This window comes from Chamaea fasciata, unplaced genomic scaffold, assembly GCF_029207755.1.
Source record: "Chamaea fasciata isolate MVZ Bird 193981 ecotype frontalis unplaced genomic scaffold, bChaFas1.0.hap1 SCAF_6, whole genome shotgun sequence".
Lineage (NCBI taxonomy): Eukaryota > Metazoa > Chordata > Aves > Passeriformes > Sylviidae > Chamaea > Chamaea fasciata.
The window spans coordinates 58,021,980-58,036,137 of NW_027094091.1; the positions used below are offsets into that span (position 1 = coordinate 58,021,980).

A 14,158-nucleotide genomic window follows, 5' to 3' on the forward strand; every position below is an offset into this window, starting at 1 on the left:
TTTTAGGAATTCTGCTGGGATGTTTGTGCAACAGAGAAGTAGGAATAGAATGGTAATCATAGGTCATGTAATGCAATCCCCTACAGCAGGTACCACTACACCACCAATGATGACCTAGCAATCTCACCTTTAATTTAGAAGCTTTCTTACTGCTGGAAAATTGTCACCAAATTGTGTTTCTCAGAGTATTAGGAGTCAGTCAAGTGAGCCAATTGAAATTGAGTTTTTTGTTTTTTTCTTGCCTTCACCCAGCCTTTAGACAGTCATGGAGGAAAAGATAAATCATGTGACTTAACATTATATTGATTTTTCCCCAATTAATATTTCTTGTTTAAGATGGCATAGTAAGGTTAAAATCCCCTAAATTAATCCAATACTGTGAGTCTACCACAAATTCTGTTCTTAGCATGAATTCTGCCGTGAACATAGGATGTTGTTCTCTGCTTCAGTCCTAGTATTTGTTTAAATTTTCTTCATTTCTCCCTTTCAGTCATTGTGCTAGTAGAATCTGAAGACTACTTTCATAAGACTCTTACCTACAAACTTCCAATAGGTAGGCTTAAGAACCAGCTGTGATCCCAGGTGAGGAGAATGAGAAGACTGTATCTGAGGGTGATTCCCTGGCAAAGGGAAACAAGAGGAATCTGGTGAGACATATCACAGAGGTTGTAGGCCAGCAGCTTTTCTCCTGCAGTTCATCTCTGACCAAAGGTGAGTCATTTTTATAATAATTCAACATTGTGTCAAAAATCTCAGACTAAACCAGATCAAAGACTTCCTTATGAGGGATAACTGAGGTTTTGGTGGCCAAAAGATTGGCATCTCTTGAAGATGCTGGAGAATGGAAGTACTGCAACAACTGTTTCTGCAAACATTACCTTCTACCTCTCTGGCTTTAGGAAGAGCAGATAAGCAGGGCACTCCTCCTAAAAATGGGATTTGTGGCTTTCCTTCAAAAGAGAGAGAAAAGTCTCTTTGCATGATTTCTCAATAGGTGATAGGGAGAAGGAACAGCTGAAATGTTTTCTGCACAGGTCCATCTCTGTAATAATTAGAAGAAATTGAATTGAGGGTTGGGTTTTTTTCTCATAAATATCTCTCCTTTACCTTGATTTCCTTCCCTTAGTCTCTGCTGGAAAATGTAATGTTTCAGATGTACTAGTGGATACCCCCTCTAACCAGCTGGGAGAGGTTATTCAAGCTCTGTAGGCCACTTCCCAGAACACAGATTTTGCAGGAACTGCCATCTCTTTGCTCAGTTGAGACAGTCAGCATTTTATGCTGATGACTCAACAAGAGAATATCCCCGTGCCTTTCTGGTCAGTGCCCGAATGAGGAAATAAAAGCCAGTTGCAGGGTTTGCAGTTTATCTCTTCAGAGGGCACAGGGGGAAATGATGAGAAGAGCAAGCAAATCTGTTGACAGGAAAGATTTGTTCTACAAATGAAGGAATACTCTCAGGAAGAGTGTATGGGAAGGGACTGTTTTCCAAGAGTCTTCACTGGATGTTTTGAGAGAGCAGGGTGGCTCTTGCAGAGACATCAAGTGTGCAACAATGCTCAGGTCTGCCTTCTGTCAAAGGCCCATGAAATTGTGGAGAGTCCTGCACTTGATTTCTTACTGCTGACAATGTACGAAGCTGTGGGGTGTTTTGAGGAAGAAAGTATCACATGATGGAGGAGAATAGATGAGAGGATTAAAATGATCATGCAAGCTAGTTTGTGTACTTTTTGATCAGCTGATTTAGTGGGGAAATAAACCCCAAGCTTAAAATCATGCAGGAAACTGCTGCCTTTCAGACCCAAGACTTATTTTCGGACATGTTATACATCCCCAGTAAAATAAGTGCACGTGCTAACCACAAACATTGGATGGATGTGCGTGTGGCAAAGCAGTGTTCAAATCCCATCCTGTGTGATCAGCCATGGGGCTGACTTGAACTACAGAAGCAGATTGCATCAAGCTGAAGCTACTACTTCTTCTGCTTCAGGAGGTAGCTGAGGGGTCTGCTTCATTTTCAGAAGCTGACATTCTACATCTGACAGTGGCAATTGGATGTTGAAAGAAGAAGCCATTTTTTTAGGTAGCATTTACGCATGAAATTTTTTTAAAAAAGCATAAGGAAGCTGATGCCTGCGTACTGAGCTGGTGGTAGTTTTACTACGGGATATTTGCACAAATCTTCTCCCAGAACTGGTTAAGCATCCATTTTGTGTATCAAAAAAACTTCTTTGCAAAAGCTGGCTGGCTAAAGGGATGACATAAAAAAGCCAGGAGTCACTGCTTTCCTCTTGTGACTGAAGGCAAAGTGCCATTTTTACATGTTTAAAGTAGCATATGCTAGAGCACAGATGGACAATGGTGCTGACAGATAATTATCTGCACCCGTCTGCATAAATCAAGGAAAAGCTAAGACATGCTACATCTTTCTTTTAGCCCTCATTGGAGGTTTTGAAATGCATGAGTGCACTGAGCAATGATTGTAGGCCGATGGCTAAAATATTCTGAGAAACTAATTGGATTTGTAAGGAAATCTCATGGTATCGTGGCAACCTGGGCCCAGAAGTTAACACATCTAGTCATTTGGAAAGCATTGGGCAAGTCATTTTAGAGAGCATGAGCTGTGTTTGGTTATCCTCAAGATCCCACAAATACACCAGGGCTGTAGCTTATCTCTACTATAATTCCACTTCTTTGGGCCATGGATATCTGGAGCCCTGCTTATTTTAGCCTGGTGTTTTCCCACTCTTCTCAAAAGACAGGAACCTAAAGAGTGATCCAGTGGAGATGTGGACCCTGTAGACCAGGTTAATATAAGCCCACTGACAAGGCATGGGCTCTTTCCAGCCACACTTCCCATGGCTTACTTAGAAGATTGCTTAGCCATCTATCAGTCTACTAAAGAAAACTCTCTTCATCTCCCTTGAAAATAACCAAAAGTTTTGCTAGTAATAAATCTCTTTGGATGGCCTTGCTGGTGTGATTCAGTTACTCTGCTTGGAGGTGGAAGTTGTGCACAACCACTTTTATGTGTGAAATGAAATGCCCTTCCCTGACTGTAACTTAAAGGGAGATTGATGACTGAAGTTGCTGTTAATAAAGCTGCCGCAGGCACTGACAAAACTTTTTTGTTGTTTCTTACACCTATAGTTTTATATGACATGGCTAAAAATATTCGAAGGGCTTCAAGTTGCCTGATTTGTTCATGGTCAAGGGACTGTCAAAATAATTACTCCTCTACCATAAGTTATATACACATCTAAAAAATCCAGACTCCCTCCATGTATCCACAAGGAATTCCAGTGTTGGAGAGGAAGAAACTCCAAGTTCTTCCAATGCAACATTAGTGATATAAGGATCTAGCTCTGTTTTGAATGAAAATGTAGGGATTTTTTTAGGAAAAACATATATAAAGTGGCTGTAGATACATTAAGGTTAGGAACTAAATGGAACATATTCCTTTTCTTTGCTCAGCGGAGTTGTACAATAAATCTTTTGCGAGACCCTCTGGTCCTTGGGTTACTCCATGAGTTTGAAGCTGTTCTTAGATTAGAGTATCTTCCTAGGAAATTGATGGTGTTGCAGGATTTAGTTTATCTGCAAGAGTGAATTTCATTCCTGAGGTTTTGTGCCCACTTTATTACAAAAATCCTGTGTCTAAAAATTAATATGGTATATGAACCACTTTACTCAGTTTATTTTCAGTGGGAAGCTGACCTGTGGCCCTCAGCTTTTCCCTTAGTCAAGGGATAAACAAATTTAAGTTCCCAGAAAGAGCTATCTTTATTACATCTAAAATAGAGCAATGCATGGGTTTTAATTTAATCAGTAATTTCAGCCTCTCCAAGCTACCATTATGGCTTTCTGTGAAAGCTTGTAAAAATAAAAATATCTTAGACAAAAATAACACTCCCTCATTCTAACACTGTGGAGTGTCTCAGTACATATTTGGCACGTCCTCTGAGGCTCTATCAACAACAATCCAAAATGGGCTGATGTAAAAGGCGAATTATAAAAGTAAGTGGTGTTTAGTGTCTGGTCCTGTATCCTCTGAGGCTTCTGACATGCACTCAGTATAATCTACAATGCTCATAAGATAAAATAGTGGGCATTAGAGGCTGGGCAGTGATGGTCAAGGTCAAAGTCAGTTCTGCAAAAGAAATGCATTGAATTCCTGTGCTGTTAAACTTTTTCACTCAACTTGATAGCAAAACCCAGCATCTTCATTCTTTCTCAGATGTACTTTACAGCCTACAGGTTTCTTCTGCTACATAATGGTAAAATATATATTTAGGATTTGTGATAGGAGAGCATTTTGAAATCTCTTGGTCTGAATATGCATAACTTCATTAAAATAAATCAGGTCTATGTTATTCTCAGAGGTGACTTTGTTTGAAACCATCTTTCCTAAAATTGCCTTAAAGACTACATTAATACTTAATGATATTCCTCTTGTGGGCAAACCACTGTAAAATGCACTTTTTCAGCCTGTTTGTTTGAAGTAAGACTTGCAGAATGGTAACACCTAACAACAAAAAGACAGCTGGTGGTCTGCAGGACTGAACCAGCAGCACTGATACCACTGCAGATGAAGCACACCATCAACATAATCCTTTTTTTTTTTTTTTATCTTTTTTTTTCTCCAGAGGCACCAGATGGCAGCATTTTTCCCTCACTGAGTGTGATCTCATCCTCTCGGATTCACTCCTGGGATCATCAGGCTTTGAGGCTGCGTAAGCCACAATGACCTCAGCTGAACTGCACCTCCTCTGTTGCCACCTGCTCCTTTTTCCTACTTTTATTGGACGTGCAGAGTCACATTCAGGTGGCCTGAACACAATCCAGGCCCTTGAAGTTGTGATTGCCTTTTGCCTGTGCAGGTCGGAGAGTCTAAAAAGAATCATTAGCATGCAGGTATGCAAAAATTTAGACCCAGAAAATACAGCTCTGACCTCTAAATTTCCCATATCCTCTAAATATTAAGTATCATGAAGTTTATTTGATGTTCTTGTTAACTACATCCTCTTTTCCATACACACGCATGCACAATGCAATACTTGTTTACAAGTAAATTTGGCGTGTGTCCCTTTCTGTCAGTGCTTTACTCCTTGAATAATATTTCATTGTATACAAGTTATGTAGGACAAGTTATGCACTGCTAGACTTGTAACCTCCATAGCAAGAACTCTGTTCTGAACAAATAATCTGAAGCAGGTCAGGGATTTTGAGAACTAAACTGCATGCTCTGGGTGGTTTTGTTTGGGGTTTTTTTTTGTTGTTGTTGTTTTTTTTTTTTTTTGCAGTTACAGATGTGGCCTAAAGCTTTGTGGGCAGGGAATTCTCTTATCTCACCATCCTCTGTTCTGCTTCTTCCCTTCATCCTCATGTTCTTGCTTTCAATGCTGCTTTGTTAGTAGTTTTGTCTAAGAAGAAAAAAACCCCACACATTATGTCCAGCTGTAACAAACTATTCTTAAATCCTCCACCTTTAAACTTGGATTCTGCAGCACTGGGATGCAAATATTTATTTATTTGAACTATGTGACTAACATTGACAGCAGAAGAAAGGCTCTTTATCCAAATTGGACCTGGATTGCTGGGCCCCAGAGGGTGAAAGAGTAGCAGCCCTGGCTGCTGCTTTCTTTGACTGTTACTCCATCAGGTTGCTGGTGTTTCTGCTGTGGTGACTGTGTTAATGCTTTACAAATGCTATGAGCTCAGCAGTAGACTATTTAGGATTGTATAATTTATTAACTTCTGACAAGCAGGCCATTATTTTTCTGAAGAACATGTGTGACAAGGGAATTTACTTTTTATTTTATTTTTCAAATTTCAGCCAAATTCAACATGAGCGTCACAGGACAGGGGCACCAGACCCTCGACAGCCCCACCCTTCCTCTTATTTAATACCAAAAACTATCTGTAAACAAGCAAGAAGGAGGGAGAGAAGAGTAATTCTCAGAGGAAGTATTAAGAATTCTGTATGATTAAAACATTAGGCTGTGTAAATTTAGGAAGCAGCGCTATTTTCTTCTGTTAAAAACATTCTAATTTTAAAAAAAAGGCTAAAATTACTTCAAATTTATTTCACTTTCTTGTAGCAATTTCTTTCCAGCTCTGGATATGCCTGTACTTTGCCATAAGCTGGTATATGCAAAGAGGACAGATGTAGCTTTATGCCCAAGATGTGTGAAATAAATGCAATGAAAGTATATGAGCATCTTACCTGAAAGCAGAGTGGCATTGCATCACTGGAAGTCAGTTGTGTTGGTTTCACCTTACCCTCTAAAAAAAGAGGCAAAGAAATTTTAAATATATCTCTATGTCTTTTCATGATTGATGCAATCCCTTGTGCACAGTTGCATTGCAAAGTGGAAGAAAGATTAACTGTAAATACTTTCTTTTGTCTAACTTTAGCGCTATAATTACTATTTTGCACCTTCTCTGAGAAAGACAAGCAGGTACCCGTGATGAGTTTTGTGAGAGGAGAGACACTGGGAAGGTAAAAAGAGTGTCTGGTGTCACTCAGTATGGAGCATTACAGCTTGCCATTATTTATTTTGGAACTGTGACTGAAAGATGGGAACTATAAATAGGAATGCAATGAACATTAGCTGAGCAAGAAGAAAAAAACCAATGTAACTTGGCATGCAGCAAAACGTGTATCTGGCATAGCACACAGCTGTCCCTGCAACTCCCACTGCCATCCTGGGGGATTTTGCTGATTTCCCACTACTTATCATGAATTAGGAACAGCACCATCTCTGTTAGCTTTGATTCTTACTCAGTAGAGCTGGCTCAGATAGGTCCTGCTAAACCTTTACCTAAGGAAGATGCAAGTCTCCTCCTACACATAAATTATAGGGAGAACATTGTTTGTTTTGTGAAGTGTAACTGCTATGTAACATTCACAGGCTGCATCTTGCACAGTATGTGAAATAACTGTCGGAACAAGCTGATGGAATCAGTGCTCCTCTTTGCTGCAGTTCAGAATGAAAACATCAAACGAGGCCAAATTCTGCCTAGAGGAGTTCATTGTGGTTTTGCTTCTAGACTGGCATGGCCGGAGGATGCACCTCTAAAAACTCAGTGCACGTTGGCTTTGAATGGACTAAGATAGAGACCTTGCTGGTTTTGTAGCAAAAACGTATTTTCCACTGATTCCTGAGCTGAGCCTTCACTCCAGGGGTAAATTATGTCAGCCTGGTATGTGATAGCATGCAACTCAACACACTTTTTTTTCCTTCTGTGTATACATGGCTACATGATGCATACAAAACCTGGTGAGTGCCCTATATGGCCCTAGCCATAGACAAATGGCTTTTTGTATTTTTTTTTCTGTAGCAGATAGTGACAATTACAGGTGTTAGCAGGTGACGTGGGAATAGGAGGCTGCAAAGAGTGGTTGGGAAGAAGCTGTTACAGTACTTTACATCCAAAAAGTAGGCAAACGTAAGCATTTCATTAGGAGGGGCAAAACAAGATACACATGGAATAAAATTGAAGTTTTTCTCAAGAGACACAAGAATAGCAACTGTCTTAAGAGTTTCTGCCACTGATCATATTATAGTTGCTGTGACAGGACTACAGCTGATATACTGTGCATGATTTCTCTCTCAGTGCCTGTTCTTCACTGATTGTCCTGCACAGAAAAAAATGCAGGTATTGCAAAGGACAGTCAACTCCATTCCACCCCAAACTATACCCTGGACTGTTCTCCTGAGCTGGGCTAGATGTTGCTCCTGTCCACACAGTGAATTTTGAATGCCTGAAGATATCTTTAACAAGTAAATGCGGCCCCGTATTGTGTAGGCAAGGATGTTACATGCTTGTCCTTGCCTATTTTGTTTTCCAGTTGGGAAAAGTAGGCTTTCTTTGTATGGAGTCATACTTTTGTCTTCAGTGAGCGCTTCTTAGGAGCTGAAGGAGAGCTAGCCTCAGTCAAGACATACATAAGTTTTAAGCAGAATTTTCCCCACCTGAATGGGACCAGATAATTTCCGCTGCCAGCTGAACAGCAGAACATCAGCCAGAAAAAAAACATTAAGTGGATTTACATGTTTGATGCTAACGGCCAGAGAAGGAAGAATGGATAAATGGTGTTTACTCCATTTGTCCTCCAGCACAACAGAGTACACAGCTTCCTTTAAAAAACCCCTGTAGCATAGACAAGAGGCGATGGTCCTGGTTCCTGGCGCTTGTGATAATTTGCCAATAAAACAGAGGTTTTGGATGGTTTGTGCATTGTTTATCGCAGCTTTTACCCCAGCAGCCAGATTCTCCAAAGTGATACTTTGTTTTTTCAATGAAGGCTTCAGGAGAGATTTTGTAAACAAACAAACCAAAATGCCCCAAACAAAACAGCTAGAGAGTGAATAGCTGCTAGCAGCTGATTTCTTAGAGGAGGTAAGTTTATAAGAGACTGGAAAAAGGTAGAAGGGTATCTGGTCACACATGTGCGGACACACCTTTTCACTGCTCCTCAGGAGTGTCCAAGCGGATGAAGCTTGCCTGGGGGTCGCAGTGACCCTCTGCACTGTGTGCCCAGGACGTGGCTAAACTGATGTCTTGTCCTGCAGATAAAAAGGAGTCCTTCGGCTGTTGGGAATTCAACGCGACTGCCGGATTAAGTACGGAAAGGGTAACTATTTCTGTTTAAACATCTGGATCATACAGATGAGACTGGCTGGTCAGCACAGGCACACGGTCCTCTTTGTGGTCGGCACTTGGGATATCCCGTGGACTTTCCCTAGATGTGCACTTGACAAAGAGCGAAAGGGAAAGCACCTCAAGCCCGGCTCCAGGCTGGGTTATTTGCTCCGGCATCGACCTGCATTCCCTTCCTCATCCCACATCCAGGTTCCTGCTCGGGACGGCTTCTCCTCGCGTGTCAACTGCTCGGGCCTGTGGCGGCGGGGCAGAGGGAAAAGGACACGGGCGCTCAGCGCTAGAGGAGCGGGAATTCTGTCAGACAACGGGAAGAAGCCAAACCCACCGCTCCAAAAAGTAAGATACTTGTAAAAAGCCCCAGAACTAAGAAGCGGGCCCGCGGCCTGCCACGACCAACCGGCTCTCCTCGGGCGGCCTCGCCGGGCCGCGGGAGCGACCGCAGCCAGCCGGGAGCAGTGGGAGGAGGAGGAGGAGGAGCGGAGGGAGGAGGCAGCGCTGGCAGCCGGGCGGGGAGGGGGCACTCGGCGCCGAGGAGGAGGACTAAGATGGCCACCAGCCGCCGCGGGGAGCGGCCCCGCTCCCTCCGCGGCCCCCTCGGCGCGGCCCGGCCTTGATGGGGCCGGGACGACCCCGGCGCCCGGACGGTGCAGCAGCGGCGGCGGCGGCGCCTCCCGCCGGAGCCCGCCCGGGGGGAGCCGCCCTCCCGGCCCGGCCCGCACCGCCCGGCCGCGGCCGCCGCGCCGCGTAACCCCCCGAGCCGAGCCCTGCCCGCGGAGAGAGCGCAGCGGAGAGACGAGAGCGACGAGGGACGGGACCGCCCGCCGCCCCCTCCCCGGGCCGGCGCAGCGGCACCGCCGGGACCCCGCCGCCCCCCGGTGAGTGTCCGCCGGCGCTGCCCGCCGCCCCCCGGGGCCCCGCCGCTTTGTTGCGCCGCCGGCGGGCCCGGGGAGACCCGGCTCCCCCTCGGCCCGGCCGCAGGCCCCGCTCCCCGGGGATGCCGAGCGGCCGGGCCGGGCTGGAGGAGGGGGCGGCGGCGCAGGTGCGGGGGGCGGCCGATCATTGTCACTGCGCGGGCACCCCCCCTCCGGCTCCAATGCAGGGGCTGTGCCGGGGCCGCGGACAGGGGGGTCGCGGAGGAGCCCCGCGGGCGCTGGGCCGCTCCGGCCGCCTTTGTTGTGGCTGGGGCGGGCGGTGCTCCCGCGGGAGCCCCGGCGGGGTGCGGGAGGGGCCCGCCGGCCCCGGCCCTGGGGAGGCCTGCAGGGAGGGTGGGGGGGTCGGCCCGGGCCGCCGCGGGCGCCGGGCGGCTCGCAGGCGGCGGGTCGGGTCGGCTTTTTGCCCCCCGCGTTTCATTTTGATTTTTCATGCGGGTACTGATTTTGGCGGCAGCCTCGAGCTGTCGACCCCGCGGTGCGGCAAGGGACGATGAAGTTAAAGAACCCGGCAGGTTTGTCCCCGGTGCGTCCCCGGGGACAGGGGGGTCGTGGCTCCCGGAGGGTTCGGAACATGGTGTTGGGGGCGTTTGCGAGGTTGCTGAAGTACCTGCTCCTTGTCTTGAGCGTGGTTTTCGCCCTGCAGTTCTGGGAGGTGGTCCACGCAAATGGAGAGGTTTGCATAGAGACCAGTCAGTAGTGCTGGGTGCTGAAACCCTGTGTGATGTTCACCTTGAACGATTAGGGCTATGATTTCTAGCTGTGCCTGCATAGCGAAACACTTATGGAAGAAGTGCAGAGGACTAGATGTATTTATTTTGACCTATAGTTTCATAAATTATTTAACTGAAATTTTTTGCTAACTAGCGTAACTTGTGAGATTTCAGTGTAGACCTCTGAGTCCTGGCCTTATTTTAATGACTGAATTCTGGTTTCTTGGTAGTGTTGGTTTGTGACAAGGTCCATGCATGTCTACATATTGTACCATGAAATTTTGGTATGGAAAACAAGTGGTGAGTTTCCTGTTAAGAAAAGCAAATTTTGCATGTTTTAGCTAACAGAAGTTATTTTTCTCCACCAAAGCTGGGTTGCTCCCCGGTGCCTTTGCATGCCTCTGTGCCCTGGTCCCTGTGCATGCTGTACAGCTGTAGGATGTTCCTGAGCTCACAAACTCCTATCCAGTCAGGCTCTGCAGAGAGCCACCTTGATTGCATCCTTGGCACATTTTGGTGATAAGGTAACAGTATCTTGAAGTAGGCTATGCAAACAAACTCTACAGTCTGCATAAACTGGCATTTCTGCAATATCTCGCTCCTTCTGTGCAATCACGGTAGACATGCCGCATTTGAAGATATGAACTTAGCTGGTGTGGGAATTGGTCAGTGGCAGTAAGCCAGTGAAATTCCTTTTCTTTGCTTTTAGGTTGTAGGCAGGCAGGCATTGTGTCCTGGAAGTGTGTCCGTGTTAACGTGGCATTGTGCCTTTGTTCCATGGCCCTGGTCAAAAAGAGCTGGCAGTCTAACTTCGGCTGCACGTTTGGACCGGGAGTGCGTGTCTCCTCACTATGTCATGTGGGTCTGTTGAGCTCAATTGGAACCAGCTCTGGAATACTCAACACTGTTATTAAAAAGGTGTTTTGGGTAGAAGAATCCCTAAAATATCAGATGGGAGGATGGTGAATGGTATTCTTCAGTTTGGTATGTATTTGCTAGGAACTGGACACATTTGCTTTTCTAGTTTGTTGGGCAATTTTAGGCTGCTGGACTCGGGATAAAAATGTGGTGTGTTTTGGGTTTTGTGGTCATATTGCATCTCTTAGCCAGCTGATTATCTAGCTGAAGCAAGTTAAGCATGGTGCTGCTGTGACTTAATATCTTCAGCACCCACTTAAAAATGTATTACATCATTTCTATATCAAGGTTTAAGAAAGGGTTGGTGTGTCCAGTCAATTGTTTATTTCCAGTTCAGTACATCGAGATCAGCTACTTTGTAGTACTGCTACCACACAGTGCTGTGGGAAAAGAACGCTTATCTTTTTATTCAAAATGGTAACAGAAGGATGCTAAGTAAAAAAATAATTATAGTCCTTGATAATTTCAACCTTGACATAACAAAGCTACATTGTCTTGTTGCCTCTTGGTACGGGAGGCGTCTGAGGAGGCGATCTGTGACAGCCATCCTTGTGGCTACGCAAACCTTGGGACTTAACTCTGGTGTAGTAGAGCTAAACTGCCAGAAGTGTGCAAGGTGAGCAGGTCTTCAGGATGTAGTGATGTGTGCTGCTGTTGGAGGCGTTCAGCAGTGTGTTCACATCCACCAACCTTGCATTAACTAATTCATAGTTTTCTGCCGGTGTTCTGTGGGATTTTTAGCGTCCAGGAAACTTCAGTGGTGGTTTATGTGAAGGGAATGGGAGCGAGTGTGGGCAGATGTTCTGCTTGCCCTTTGAAATGCTCAGGACTGTCATGAGATTGTTTGGAAACTTTGGTGTTGGAGCATGGTGTTTCACTTCCCAAATGTTGATATTAACTGTTCCGTGGCTGGGTTCTGGGCATTCGCTTGGGTTTCTGAAGATGTGCTCAGCTGGAAAATGTAAAGAGAAGATGGTAGTTCCCACTCAGGTGGTTAAATTGCCAAAGGACAAATCTGTTCATGTTAATTAGCAGTTTTGTTCATGTTTAAAAGTGACTTTAAGTCCCTGTTGCAAAATAGTGGAAATACTGTTTCAGCAGTGGCCTTTGACTTGCAGGACTTCCTGCCATGAGGAAGTCTTGTGTCATTTGTCCAAAATAAACAGATTTTGAAGAGTGCAGATAAAGTATGCTGTGAGAAACCGTACATCTAAGTCACAATTTACCCCCTATTGCTTGCTTGCTTTTCTGATAATTAGTACCATGGAAGTCTATTCTTACGGTATGTTACTAGAATGTAACTTGCATTTTGTAATGGGAAATAGAGTTTTCTGTTGGTCCACAGTACAATTTCAGGATATTTGTGTAGGTGGAAAACAAATTATTTCCCCATGGCTTTAATATAGAAGCTTTTGACTTCACTGGTTTCCTTCTTGATTCTTTTTTCATGATGGTGGTGCTGCTGTTTGCAATAGTACACTATTCCAAATGTCCAAGTATGACAAATACTTAACAGTGTTAGTTTCTTTGATGTATTTGGAATGCTGATTGCTTTTAAAATTACTTTTTTTATTACTTGCTTGTCCTAAGTAACCAACGGCTTGAGTCTCTAAGCCTTCATGTGTTGAAGGACTGAGGTGCATTGATGTGAGATTGTCACATGTGCTAGAACAGCTCTCTTTGACTTTGTAATTTTGTTTAGAGTTTGGTAATAACAGGAGCTATACAAGAGTGAAACTGTTTATCTTCTATTGGAGACTTTGCATCCTGCTGCTGGGCTGTTCATACCTTGTCCAGGCTGGGGAGGGGAAAACAGGACATAATTATAAGATCCCTGTGCACTTTTGTTTTAAGCTGCTGTCCTGCAGACAGTGTGGGAAGTGTTGCCATGTCCTTTTGCTGGGTACAAAATCCTGCTGGCAGGATGTAACATTTTAACTGAAGTCGTTGGTGGGGTGGTGAGAGCAGCTTCTTGGCTCAGGTGAGAGCGCTGCAAGCTTTGCAGGACTGAGTATGCACTAGTGGTGCTCCAGCCTTGAGAGCATCTCTTTGGCAAACAACCCATATTTGATGAGGCAGTGGTGCAGGCTTTGGCTTTTTGATCACATCACCTGTTCTTCTGGATATTACAGGTAAGAGTGTACAGCACCTCCCTGGTACACACAGGGACTTGGTGACTGCTCTGAGGACTGGATGGCAGCATCTTGCTGAGGAGGCTGTGGTGTGGTCTCAGGTGCTGGTGTCACTGTTGCGAGAACTTTCTTACACCTGCTAGGAGCCCTTGGCTGGTATTGAGGCTTTCAAATCAAGTGCAAAGGGCAGCTTTGTCCAGTCCAAAGAAGGAAGAGGAAGTCTTGTTCCTTTTCTATTTGCTTTGCTCTAAGTGTGCAGGAGGTTTTTTGGGGTTGTTTTTTTCTTTCCTTTAAGTCTTTTGTGAGTGAGGATGACCTACATCTTGTGTTTTTTTCCCGTGAACAGCTCTGGGGCAAAATTTTCTGATTTTTGTTCTGTGTGGAAGTGTGCAATTGATGTGATTTTTGACAATTGTGCTGATCTTTTTGAAATTTTGAATGACAGCAGGGAATATTTTTGGCTTTTTTGATGGTGTAATTTTTTTTTCTTTTTTCTCTCCCTACCTGTTGAGCAAAACTGTGACAGTGGAAGTAAAACTGTATTGAGATTTGGGGGGAAATGAAAGTTTGATGTTTCTTTGGAATTACTTTGTTCCTGTGAGAGCTACATGCCATCTTTTGGGATCTTTCTCATTTGAGGGAAGAGGGCTTTGACTGCTTTGCTGGTTTTGGTGTTTCATCACTACCCTGTGATGGATTTCTGCCTGTCTTAACCATGTGACTTGTAATGATCCTCACATATCGCAGAATAGGAACAGATTTGCAGAACTTGTAAAAAATACCTTCTGAAATCTCA

General features: G+C 44.6%; 1 protein-coding gene and 1 long non-coding RNA gene across 3 annotated transcripts in view; both read left to right on the forward strand.

Annotated features, from left to right (window-relative positions):
- Nucleotides 1–623: 623 nt before the first annotated feature.
- Nucleotides 624–9,203, forward strand: LOC136291431 (uncharacterized). 2 transcript variants are annotated; one of them, XR_010721529.1, is made up of 4 exons: nucleotides 624–711; nucleotides 4,647–4,914; nucleotides 8,580–8,641; nucleotides 8,860–9,203. It is a non-coding gene; the product is annotated as an uncharacterized lncRNA (long non-coding RNA). The 2 variants fall into 2 exon arrangements; XR_010721530.1 differs by lacking the exons at nucleotides 8,580–8,641; nucleotides 8,860–9,203 and adding an exon at nucleotides 5,837–6,106.
- A 1-nt stretch (nucleotide 9,204) lies between these two features.
- The window catches only part of WDFY3 (WD repeat and FYVE domain containing 3), a 151,818-nt gene continuing 146,864 nt past the window's right edge, over nucleotides 9,205–14,158 (forward strand). Inside the window, exon 1 of the mRNA XM_066186492.1 lies at nucleotides 9,205–9,545. The gene's annotated coding sequence lies outside the window, so the exon portion shown is untranslated. The remainder of the gene's footprint in view (nucleotides 9,546–14,158) is intronic.